The sequence below is a fragment of the Cinclus cinclus genome, chromosome 27, assembly GCF_963662255.1.
Source record: "Cinclus cinclus chromosome 27, bCinCin1.1, whole genome shotgun sequence".
NCBI classification, from domain to species: Eukaryota; Metazoa; Chordata; class Aves; order Passeriformes; family Cinclidae; genus Cinclus; species Cinclus cinclus.
The window spans coordinates 3,032,084-3,043,323 of NC_085072.1; the positions used below are offsets into that span (position 1 = coordinate 3,032,084).

The 11,240-nt window shown below is 56.9% G+C and overlaps 2 non-coding genes across 2 annotated transcripts; one reads left to right on the forward strand and one right to left on the reverse strand.

Annotated features, from left to right (window-relative positions):
* TRNAK-UUU (transfer RNA lysine (anticodon UUU)) lies at positions 1 to 73 on the forward strand. The gene has a single exon. It is a non-coding gene; the product is annotated as a tRNA-Lys (tRNA).
* Positions 74 to 293: 220 nt separating this feature from the next.
* On the reverse strand, positions 294 to 366 carry TRNAK-UUU (transfer RNA lysine (anticodon UUU)). The gene has a single exon. It is a non-coding gene; the product is annotated as a tRNA-Lys (tRNA).
* Between the last annotated feature and the right edge of the window lie 10,874 nt (positions 367 to 11,240).

Consider the following 11,240-nt stretch of genomic DNA (forward strand, 5'->3'; position numbering starts at 1 on the left):
GCCCGGATAGCTCAGTCGGTAGAGCATCAGACTTTTAATCTGAGGGTCCAGGGTTCAAGTCCCTGTTCGGGCGGAATAAGCTTTTCCATGCATTAAACAATTTTTTTTAATTTTTTTTTTTTTTTTTTTTTTTTTTTTTTTTTTTTTTAGTTCCTGCCAGGATTCCTCGCAGGCTCAGCCGGGACACTCCGGTGGGAAGCGCTGGCTGCGTTGGGGGTGTTAAAAAGGGATTTTTTTTGGAGAAAAAAAAAATAAATAACGGGGCAGTGAAAAAAAATAAAGGAAAAAGAACTCGCCCGAACAGGGACTTGAACCCTGGACCCTCAGATTAAAAGTCTGATGCTCTACCGACTGAGCTATCCGGGCTCTGCATGTGGAGGGCACGCTGCAGGGATATCACCGGTACCGCTGGGCAGCCGCCGGAGCTGCTTTGTTTGTGTCCCATTAACTGCACCCCATTTATTAACTGCACCCCATTAACTGGACCCCATTAACTGAACCCCATTAACTGCACCCCATTTATTAACTGCAGCCCATTTATTAACTGCACCCCATTAACTGAACCCCATTAACTGCACCCCATTTATTAACTGCAGCCCATTTATTAACTGCACCCCATTAACTGAACCCCATTAACTGCACCCCATTTATTAACTGCACCCCATTAACTGCACCCCATTAACTGAACCCCAGAGTCCGCACCCCCCGACTGAGCCCCCCAGCATCCCGGGGGTTCCGTGGGGCAGCCGGAGCGTGCCTGGGACACGAGGGGGGGACATCGGGGGACACCGGGGGATACAGGGGACACCTCGGGGAGGGATCATCCCGAGCTCTGTGCAAAGAGAAGGGAGACAGGGAACACCACGGGGACATTCAGAGCGACACCGGGGGACACCGGGGGGCACCAGCCTGAGCTCTGTGCAATGCAGAGCACCCCGGGGACATTCAGGGGGACATTCAGGGGGACATCGGGGGACACCAGCCCGGGCTCCGTGCAATGCAGAGCACCCCGGGGACATTCAGGGAGACATCGGGGGGCACCAGCCTGAGCTCTGTGCAATGCAGAGCACCCCGGGGACATTCAGGGGGACATCGGGGGACACCAGCCCGGGCTCTGTGCAATGCAGAGCACCCCGGGGACATTCAGGGGGACATCGGGGGGCACCAGCCTGAGCTCTGTGCAATGCAAAGCACCCCGGGGACATTCAGGGGGACATTCAGGGGGACATCGGGGGACACCAGCCCGGGCTCTGTGCAATGCGGAACGCGGCCGGGAGATGGCCCCGCACTGCCCCGCGCTGTGCCCGCCATTGTCCGCCCCCTCCGCCGCGGTGCTCCCGCCTCCCTCCGGCTCCTCCCGCATCCTCCCGGCTCCTCCCGCATCCCCCCGGCTCCTCCCGCATCCTCCCGGCTCCGCCGCCGCCGCCGCTCGGAGCAGGTAGGGCCGCGCTGGGGAGCTGGAGGGGGGAGGCTCTGCTCGTCTCGTCCCCGCTAAAAAAAAAAAAAATGTTATTTTTATATTTAAATGTAGGTTTGTGTATCTGTAATTTGCCTGAGCTGCGGCTCATGCTGGTGCTGCTCCACAGCACCGGGAACCCCAAAATCAGGGTGGGGGGAAGAGGGGCTGCCCCTTCCCAGGGCACGCGGAGGGGTCGGGGGGTCTCGGGCCGCGGGCAGAGCGAATTTGGGGGGTTTGGATGAGCGGAACAATGAAATGATGCCCGAGGAACGGAGAAGTTGGGCAAAGGGGACAGGGCTGGGGTGAGGGGGGATCCTGTCCCCTCCCGGCAGGGCAGGGGGAGCGACAGGCATGGGGACAGGAGGATAGAAATAGGGAAGGGATGGGGATCACAGAATCCTGGAATGGTTTTTTGGTCTTGGTTTTTGGTTTTGGACTTGCTGGTGCCCACCCCAGTGCCCTGGGCAGGGATGGCACCGCTTGGATCAGCGGCTGGGGACAGGGACAGGGACAGTGATGGGGACAGGGATGGGACAGGGACAGGGACAGGGACAAGGATGAGACAGGGATGGGACAGGGACAGGGACAGGGATGGGACAGGGACAGGGACAAGGATGGGACAGGGGACAGGGACAAGGACAGGGACAGGGACAGGGACAGGGACAGGGACAGGGATGGGACAGGGACAGGGACGGGATGGGACAGGGACAGGGATGGGACAGGGACAGGGATGAGACAGGGACAGGGATGAGGCAGGGACAGGGATGGGACAGGGACAGGGACAGGGACAAGGATGAGACAGGGATGGGACAGGGACAGGGATGGGATGGGACAGGGACAGGGATGGGACAGGGACAGGGATGGGACAGGGACAGGGATGAGGCAGGGACAGGGATGGGACAGGGACAGGGACAGGGACAAGGATGAGACAGGGATGGGACAGGGATGAGACAGGGACAGGGATGAGGCAGGGACAGGGATGAGGCAGGGACAGGGATGGGACAGGGACAGGGACAGGGACAAGGATGAGACAGGGATGGGACAGGGACAGGGACAGGGATGGGATGGGACAGGGACAGGGATGGGACAGGGACAGGGATGGGACAGGGACGGGATGGGACAGGGACAGGGACAGGGACAGGGACAGGGACAGGGACAGGGACAGGGATGGGACAGGGACAGGGACAGGGACAGGGATGGGACAGGGACAGGGACAGGGATGGGACAGGGACGGGATGGGACAGGGACAGGGACAGGGATGGGACAGGGACAGGGACAGGGACAGGGGTGGGACAGGGACAGGGACAGGGACAGGGACAGGGACAGGGACAGGGACAGGCCAGCCGTGGTGTGAGGCCGAGCAGGGTCTGCTCAATCCCAGCCCTAAAACCCCACGGTTTTAGGGGCGGGAGGCTCTTGTGAGGATGTTGGTGGGATCTTGGATCCCTGTGCTCCTGCAGATCCCAAACCTCCCGGAACGCTCCTGGATAACGAATTCCAGAGGTTTGGGAGCCGCTCCCCTTGGGAGAGGCAGCTCCATCAAATCCTGCTGTGTGTGAGAGGCCGAGCACGGCTGGGATTGTTCCTGGGATCTGGGCCCGGCTCTGCGAGCACCAGCGTGACCAGGAAAATCAATCCTTCCTTCCCAGAGCAGGAGGGACGGGATAACGGAGCTGTGGGATGAGGGAACATTCCTGGAGCCTGGTATTCCCTGGAAAATCAATCCTTTCCCTCACAAAGTGGGAAGGAGAGGATAACAGGGAGCTGTGGGATGGGGAAACCTGCCTGGAGCCCGGATTTCCCGGGATAACCGCCCTGGCCAGGCACCTTCCCCACCTCCTCGCCTCCGGAATTCCAGAGGGAGGCTGGGGAGAGGATCCAGAGGATCCAGGGAATTCCTTGCCTGCTGCAGTGGGAGCAGCTGCTCCATGTGGGAGCATTGCTGGGATTCACCGGGATGTGCTGGGATTTGTTGGGATTCACTGGGATGTGCTGGGATTCACTGGGATGTGCTGGGACTCACCGGGATGTGCTGGGACTCACTGGGATGCTCTGGGATTCCCTGGGAAGTGACAGCTGGAGCACAGGGATACCCTGGGATGGGAAGGGCTGTGTGAGGTGGGGAATGGGAAAGGTTCAGGGATCCCTTCAGGGGCAGCAGCTGCATTCCCAACCCTATTCCCAGCCCCATTCCCAGCCTCAATCCCAGATTCCCAGTCCCAATCCCAGCCCCATTCCCAGTCCCATTCCCAGCCTCAATCCCAGATTCCCAGCCCCATTCCCAGCCTCAATCCCAGATTCCCAGTCCCATTCCCAGTCCCATTCCCAGCCCCATTCCCATCCCCATTCCCATCCCCATTCCCAGCCCCATTCCCAGCCCCATCCCGGTTTTCCAGGCCTGTCCTTGGGCTCCCATGACATGGGAATCCTGCAGGATGAGCAGCCCCCGGAGCTGCTTCACATTCCAGACTGGGATGGGTCTGGTGAGGATTATGGAGCCCTAAAGGAGTTTGGGGTGCACTTTGGGATGATCCCAATCCTCCCTGAATCCCTTTTCTTCTTCCAGAGGGTTGGATTTGCTGGATTTGGGGTTGATGGATACATTTGTACCTCCAGAAACAAAACCCTCTGTGTGTTGTTTAATTTTTATTTGCCATGATTTTTGGGACCGGGTTCATTTTTTGGCACTTATAATCCCAAACTGAGATGGGAATTCTGAGTTTTCCCTGCATCCCGGGATGATCCATGTGCTCTCTGCATCCCGGCACTTCGCCTGCGGGAGCATCTGGCTCCGGGAGAGGCGCCCCATGGCAACAGGGAAGGGGTTGGAACATTTTCCATGGATACAGCAGCGGGATCCATCCCTCGGGACCGCCCTGGAGCAGCGCGGGCAAGGGGAGGGCGATCCCAAATCCACCCCAAATCCACCCCAAATCCACCCCAAATCCACCCCAAATCCACCCCAAATCCACCCCAAATCCACCCCAAATCCACCCCAAATCCTGCTGCTGCTGCTTCCCCAGCGCATCCCGGGATGCTTCCCGAGCTGAGCTCCACATGGATCAGCTCTGGAGGGAGATTTTGGGGTGGTTTTAGGGTGGTTTTTTTGGGGGGTTTTCAAGACGTTTTGGGGGTGGTTTTGTGGGGGTTCTGGAGCGTTCTTATTAGGGTGTTTTTTGGGCGTTTTTAGGGTGTTTCGTGGCGCTGTTTTTGGGTGTGTTTGGGGTGGTTTGGGGGCGTTTTTGGGGCATTTTTGATTTTATTTTTTTTGTGGCGTTTTAGGGGTGTTTTTAGGGTGCTTTATGGGGTGTTTTTGAGGTGCTTTGGGAGAGGTTTTGAGGTGTTTTGGGGGTGTTTTTGGAATGCTTTGTGGGGCGTTTTTTGGGGAGGTTTTGGGGTGTTTTGGAAACGCTTTATGGAGTGTTTTGGGGGTGTTTCTGGGGGAGGTTTTGGTGTGTTTTATGGGATGTTTTTTTGGGGTGTTTTGGGGGAGGTTTTGGGGTGGTTTTGAGGTGTTTTGGGGTGTTTCTGTGATGGTTTTGGGGTGTTTTTGTGATGGTTTTGGAGTGTTTTTAGGGCCCCTCCTGTCCCCTGTGCCGCCGCTGCCGGGTGGGTGGCAGGGAGGAAGCCAAGATTTGCATAGGACACGGCTGGTGACATCGGGGACAGCACGATGCCACCTCCAGCGTCCCCTGGGGGTGGCCCGGCCCCCCCCCCCCCTCTCCCCCAGAACCCCGGCTCTGGGGAGGGGGGGTGTGAGCGATTCCGAAAGTCCAGGTGTGGGTGTGACACGGGGACAGGGACAGGAGGTGGCTCCGGGCTCTGGGGACACCGTGGGGTGGAGTAGAGGTGTCACAGCTCTCTTTGAAAGGAGGGGGACCTGTCACTCCCCTCTATCCCACCCTGGTCCCCTTGTCCCCTCCATCATCCCCAGCTGTCCCCACTTGTCCCCATCACAGACACAGCTCCAAGAGGTGCCAACCCCCCTCTATCCCACCCTTGTCCCCAACTGTCCCCAACTGTCCCAAATTGTCCCCATCACAGACACAGCTCCGGGACGTGCCTCCTCTCAGCCCCACCCTTGTCCCCTCCACTGTCCCCAGCTGTCACCAGGTGCCTCCCCCTCTCTGCCCCTCCCTGGTCTCCTCGTCCCCCCAGCTGTCCCCAACTGTCCCCATCATGGACCCAGCTCCAGGGGTTGCCTCTCCACCTCTGTCCCACTCTTGTCCCCAGCTGTCCCCACTTGTCCCCAACACAGACACAGCCCCAGGAGGTGTCAACCCCCCCTCTATCCCACCCTTGTCCCCCCACTGTCCCCAGCTGTCCCCATCACAGACCCAGCTCCAGGAAGTGCCAACCCCACCCTTGTACCCTTGTGCCCTCGCTGCCTCCAGGTTCTCCCTCTTTTTTGGCTGCCCCCACTCGGAGATTTGGGATTCTCTCATCCCAAACCTTTCCAGGGCAGGATTTCCTCCCGAGGGTGGAAATCTGTGGAAAACCATGGAAAAGCCTCTGGCACGGTCCAGCTGCACATCCTGCCTCCTCCAGAGAGCTGGGGCAGGGCTGGGCCGGGCTGTCCATAGGACAAAAATCAGCTGGAAGAGCAGGAAAATCCTCCAAAACCAGGTTGGAAGCAGGGTTGGATTGTTGGGATGAATTCCAGGCCTTTCCTGCCGCTCTCCCAAAAAAATCCTGCCGGCAGCTCCTGGCGTGGGGATCCAGCTGCAAACCCCTCTGGAAATCTGGGAGTGCAACCCATGGGGGTTTGGGGTTCGGCTTTTTGTCCACAGGGTGGGGAATGGGAAGGGAGATGCCGGGAAAAGTCTGTTGGGATGGGATTTGGGGGAATCTTTTGCTTCCAGAGGGTTGGATTTGCTGGATTTGGGGTTGATGGAAGTATTTGTGGCTCCAGGAATGAAACATTCTGGAAGTTGTTTTGATTTTTTTGTTTGGGTTTTTTTTTTGGGGTTTTTTTTTTTTGTTGGTTTTTTTTCTGTGGTTTTTCAGGCCAGGTTCCCTTTTGGGATTTCCCATTCCAAACTGGGATGGGAATTCTGAGCTTCACCCATGTCCAAACAGCACATGGAGACCAATCCCAAAGAGCATTCCACAGGGAATGTCACCCAAAATTCCTCTGTCTGCCCCCTGAGAGCTTTTCTTGGAATGGGGGGAGTGGATCCCACTTTTCCTGGAGCTGCTGGGATCCTTGGGAACATATCACCCTCCGTGCTCTGGAGAATCCCTGAGGATATCCCAGGAGTTCCGTGCATCCAGGGAGCTTTGTCACCTCCCTCGGGGGTGACACGGGACCAGTGGCTGGGCAGGGATCATTCCAGAGGCTGGGAATTGCGGGTGGGAGCAGCAGGATGGAGGTGGAGGCCGGGACTTTATCCGGAGGCTCCTCCCTCCCTCCCGGATGATGAATGGATTGGGAATTGTGTCCCGGATAGGCAGAACCCCCCCCTCCCCCGCCAGGAATGCGGTGCTGTGTATTCCCAAATAATCCGGGATGGGGCTGGGGGGGATGGAGGGAATCCCTGGGATCCCATCCCTGGGCACAGGGATCTGCCACGGGATCCTGTAGGATCCTGAGAGGGGAAAGCAGGGATGGAGAGATCGAGGTGGGCAGGGAATCCTTGGGATCCTAGGAATGGGAATCCAGGGATCTGCCCTGGGATCCCATGGGATCCTTAGAGGGGGAAGGGAAGGATCGAGGTGGGCAGGGAATCCTTGGGATCCAGGGAATGGGAATCCAGGGATCTGCCCTGGGATCCCATGGGATCCTTAGAGGGGGAAGGGAAGGATCGAGGTGGGCAGGGAATCCTTGGGATCCAGGGAATGGGAATCCAGGGATCTGCCCTGGGATCCCATGGGATCCTTAGAGGGGGAAGGGAAGGATCGAGGTGGGCAGGGAATCCTTGGGATCCTGGGAATGGGAATCCAGGGATCTGCCCTGGGATCCTGAGAGGGGGAAGGGAGGGATCGGGGTGGGCAGGGAATCCCTGGGATCCCATCCCTGGGCACAGGGATCTGCCACGGGATCCTGAGAGGGAAAAGGGAGGAATGGGGGTGCTCAGGGAGCCCCCAAAGCTCCATCTTGGGATGCCATCCCGGGGCATGGGAATCCAGGGATCTGCCATGGGATCCCATGGGATCCTGCCAGGTTTCCCGGGATCAGGGTGGCACCTTTAACGATGGCACCATTAAAATTCCCAATAAACCCCTGGAGCGGGAGGCTCTGACCCAGCATCAATTCCTGCTCCTGGACCAGCACTTTGAGGCTTTTCCATGGGGATTTTCCAACTCCTTGCTCCTTCTGGGAAGGGAAGGGGCTGTGAGCCACCTGCTCAGGGTGTCCCCAACCCTGGTGACATCCCCTGGTGGCAGTGAGACCCCTCAGCGGGGATTTCCTCCAGCTCTGAGGGGTCGAACCTGCTTCATTCCCAGCCCGTTCCCAGCCCATTCCCAGCCCATTCCCAGCCCGTTCCCAGCCCGTTCCTGTGGCAATTCCAGCCCCACACTCGGCTCCCAGCTCCAGCACGGTGCAGATGTTTATCTTGGAGACCAGCACAGAGCTGTGGCTTTGTCAGCCACAAAATTCACTCAATTTTTTATTATTTTTTTTTCGGAGTTTATTGCTTTTGGGTTAAAAGCAGATTTTCCTCTGTTTGGTGTCCAGCTTTTGGGATTTCTGCTTTTCCAGGAAAAAGCCACAGCTGCCAGCAGGGCCCAAAATGCCAGGGAAGGGAATATTCCCAACTTCTCCCCCTTCCTGGAGCCACTTTTTCCAGCTGGGAAGCACCAAAATCCCTGGATGAGCTGGTGCTGGAGGGCTGAGAGGGACTTGGGAAGGGACAAATCCTGTGGGAATTGTGGAGCTCGTTAGGAACCATCTGGTCCTGCAGAGCTCGGGGTCAGGGGGGTCCCTTGGAGGAGGTGACAAAAAAAAAAACAAAAAAAAAACCAGGACCAGCCTGGGGACACCCTGGGCTGGAGGGAGGTGGCCACTGGCCACTGGGGTGGGGTGTGGGGGCCACTTGTGGGGCTGGGGTGGGTCCCAGACCTCTCCTGGCTCCGGTGTTTTGGGGTTTAGGATTTTCCTGCTTTCCCCAAAATGGGCGTGGTGATGCCCAGGGCTCCCAGTAAAATATTTGTCATTACTGGGATGGGGGAGTGGCCCCTTTTTAACCCTAAATAGAGGCATCAACAGAGCCCTGTGTGGGGCAGAGGAGAGCCTGGGGGGGCACTGGAGCCAGGCTTGTTCAAACCCCAAAAACTGGGGAGGTTCCATGAGCCAAAACTCTCTAAAACCCCAAAAAACTGCAGAACCCATGAGCCAGACCTGCCCAAAACCCCAAAAACTGCAGATCCCATGAGCCAGACCTGCCCAAAACCCCAAAAACCTGCAGATCCCATGAGCCAGACCTGCCCAAAACCCCAAAAACTGCAGATCCCATGAACCAGACCTGCCCAAAACCCCAAAAACTGCAGATCCCATGAACCAGACCTGCCCAAAACCCCAAAAACTGCAGATCCCATGAACCAGACCTGCCCAAACCCCATTTGATTTTTAGACTGAGCAGTGCCTGGGTGGGTGCTGGGCAATATCCTTGAGATCCAGAAATTCCCAGACCATTCCCAGTTCCCTCTCCTGAAATCAGGTTTGGATTCAGGAGCTGCCCCCTCATCACCCTCATCTCTTCCTTTCCCATCTCTTCTTTTCCATCCTGCCTTAAAAAATCCCTGGATTTGCTGGCAGGGGCTGATTTTTTTTTTTTTCCTCAAATCATTGATAATTTTAATAAAATCACGGTGCTGGGGTTTGGGGTGGCTCAGCCCCAGCTGTTGATCCTGCTGCCCTCTCCAAATCTGGTGCTGATTTTATTTATCCACGGGGCAAAAAAAAATAAAAAAAAATTTGGGATTTCAGCTAGAGACCATGAGTGCCCGTGGGCTCCTGGGGAAGGGGAAGGAGCAGCAGCTGCAGCCACATTTTTATTTTTACCCCCTGGCCCTGCAGGGCCCCTACACGTTTCCCTTTTTCCAGGCACACAGGAAGGGCTGAGCCAGCAGCTGCCAGCCTGGCTTTCCTTATCCAGGAGATTCCAGATGGGTGGGAAGGACCTTGGGATATTCCATCCCAACCCAGCCACGGGCAGGGAAATTTTCCACCATCCCAGAATGCTCCAACCTGGCCTGGGACACGGCCAGGGATGGGGCAGTCATGGATTCCGTGGGAATTTGCAAGCTGGGAATGAGTCAGGAATCCTGAAACTGGGATATTTTTAATGGAATCGTGGAATGGTTTGGGTTGGAGGACCTTAAGGATCATCCCATTCCCACCCCTGCCATGGGCAGGGACACTTCCCATAATCCCAGTTTGTCCCAAACCCCATCCAGCCTTGGGGACTCCCAGGAATTCCTCTGCAATTCCATCCCAGTCCTAGGGAAGGATTTATTCCCAGTACCCCACCCAAACCAGCACAGGGAATCCTGGAATGGTTTGGGTTGGGAGGGATCATCTGATCCCATGGGCAGGGACACCTCCCACTCTCCCAGGGTGCATTTCATCCATTTTATCAAATTTTATCCATTTTATCCACTTTATCCACTGTCCAACCTGGCCTGGGACACTCCCAGGGATGGAGCAGCCACAGCTCCTCTGGGAATTCCATCCCAACTCCTCCCCACCCTCACAGCCAAGAATTCCAGTGGGAATTCTTTTCCAATGGGAGCCCATTCCCTGTGTCCCTCCATCCAAAAATCCCTCTCCAGCTCTCTGGGGGCCTCCTCCATCCACCAACCTTCTCCTCCCTCCTTTTCCTATTCCCAGCACTAATCCCTTGCTTTTCCCTGCTCCCAGCATTTCATGGAGTGCCCATCCATTAATCCCTCAGATTCCCCCATTCCCAGCATTAATCCCTTTCTTTTTCCTGTTCCCAGCCATGCATGGAGTGCCCATCCATTAATCCCTCAAATTTCCCCATTTCCAGCATCTGTGGGCATCCATCCATTAATCCCTTTCCCCATTTCCAGTATTAACCCCTCACTTTCCCCATTCCCAACATCCGTGGGCACCCATCCATGAATCCCTCACCTTTCCCCATTCCCAGCACCTGTGGGCACCCATCCATGAATCCCTCACCTTTCCCCATTCCCAACATCCGTGGGCACCCATCCATGAATCCCTCACCTTTCCCCATTCCCAACATCCGTGGGCACCCATCCATGAATCCCTCACCTTTCCCCATTCCCAGCACCTGTGGGCACCCATCCATGAATCCCTCACCTTTCCCCATTCCCAGCATCCGTGGGCACCCATCCATGAATCCCTCACCTTTCCCCATTCCCAGCACCTGTGGGCACCCATCCATGAATCCCTCACCTTTCCCCATTCCCAACATCCGTGGGCACCCATCCATGAATCCCTCACCTTTCCCCATTCCCAACATCCGTGGGCACCCATCCATGAATCCCTCACCTTTCCCCATTCCCAGCATCCGTGGGCACCCATCCATGAATCTCTCACCTTTCCCCATTCCCAGCATCCGTGGGCACCCATCCATGAATCCCTCACCTTTCCCCATTCCCAACATCCGTGGGCACCCATCCATGAATCCCTCACCTTTCCCCATTCCCAACATCCGTGGGCACCCATCCATGAATCCCTCTCCTTTCCCCATTCCCAGCCCTCCGCAGGTGCCCATCCATTAACCCCTGACCTTTCCCATTCCCAGGAGGCCGGAGCAGCACGATGCCGTTCTCCTGACCCCGATCCCGG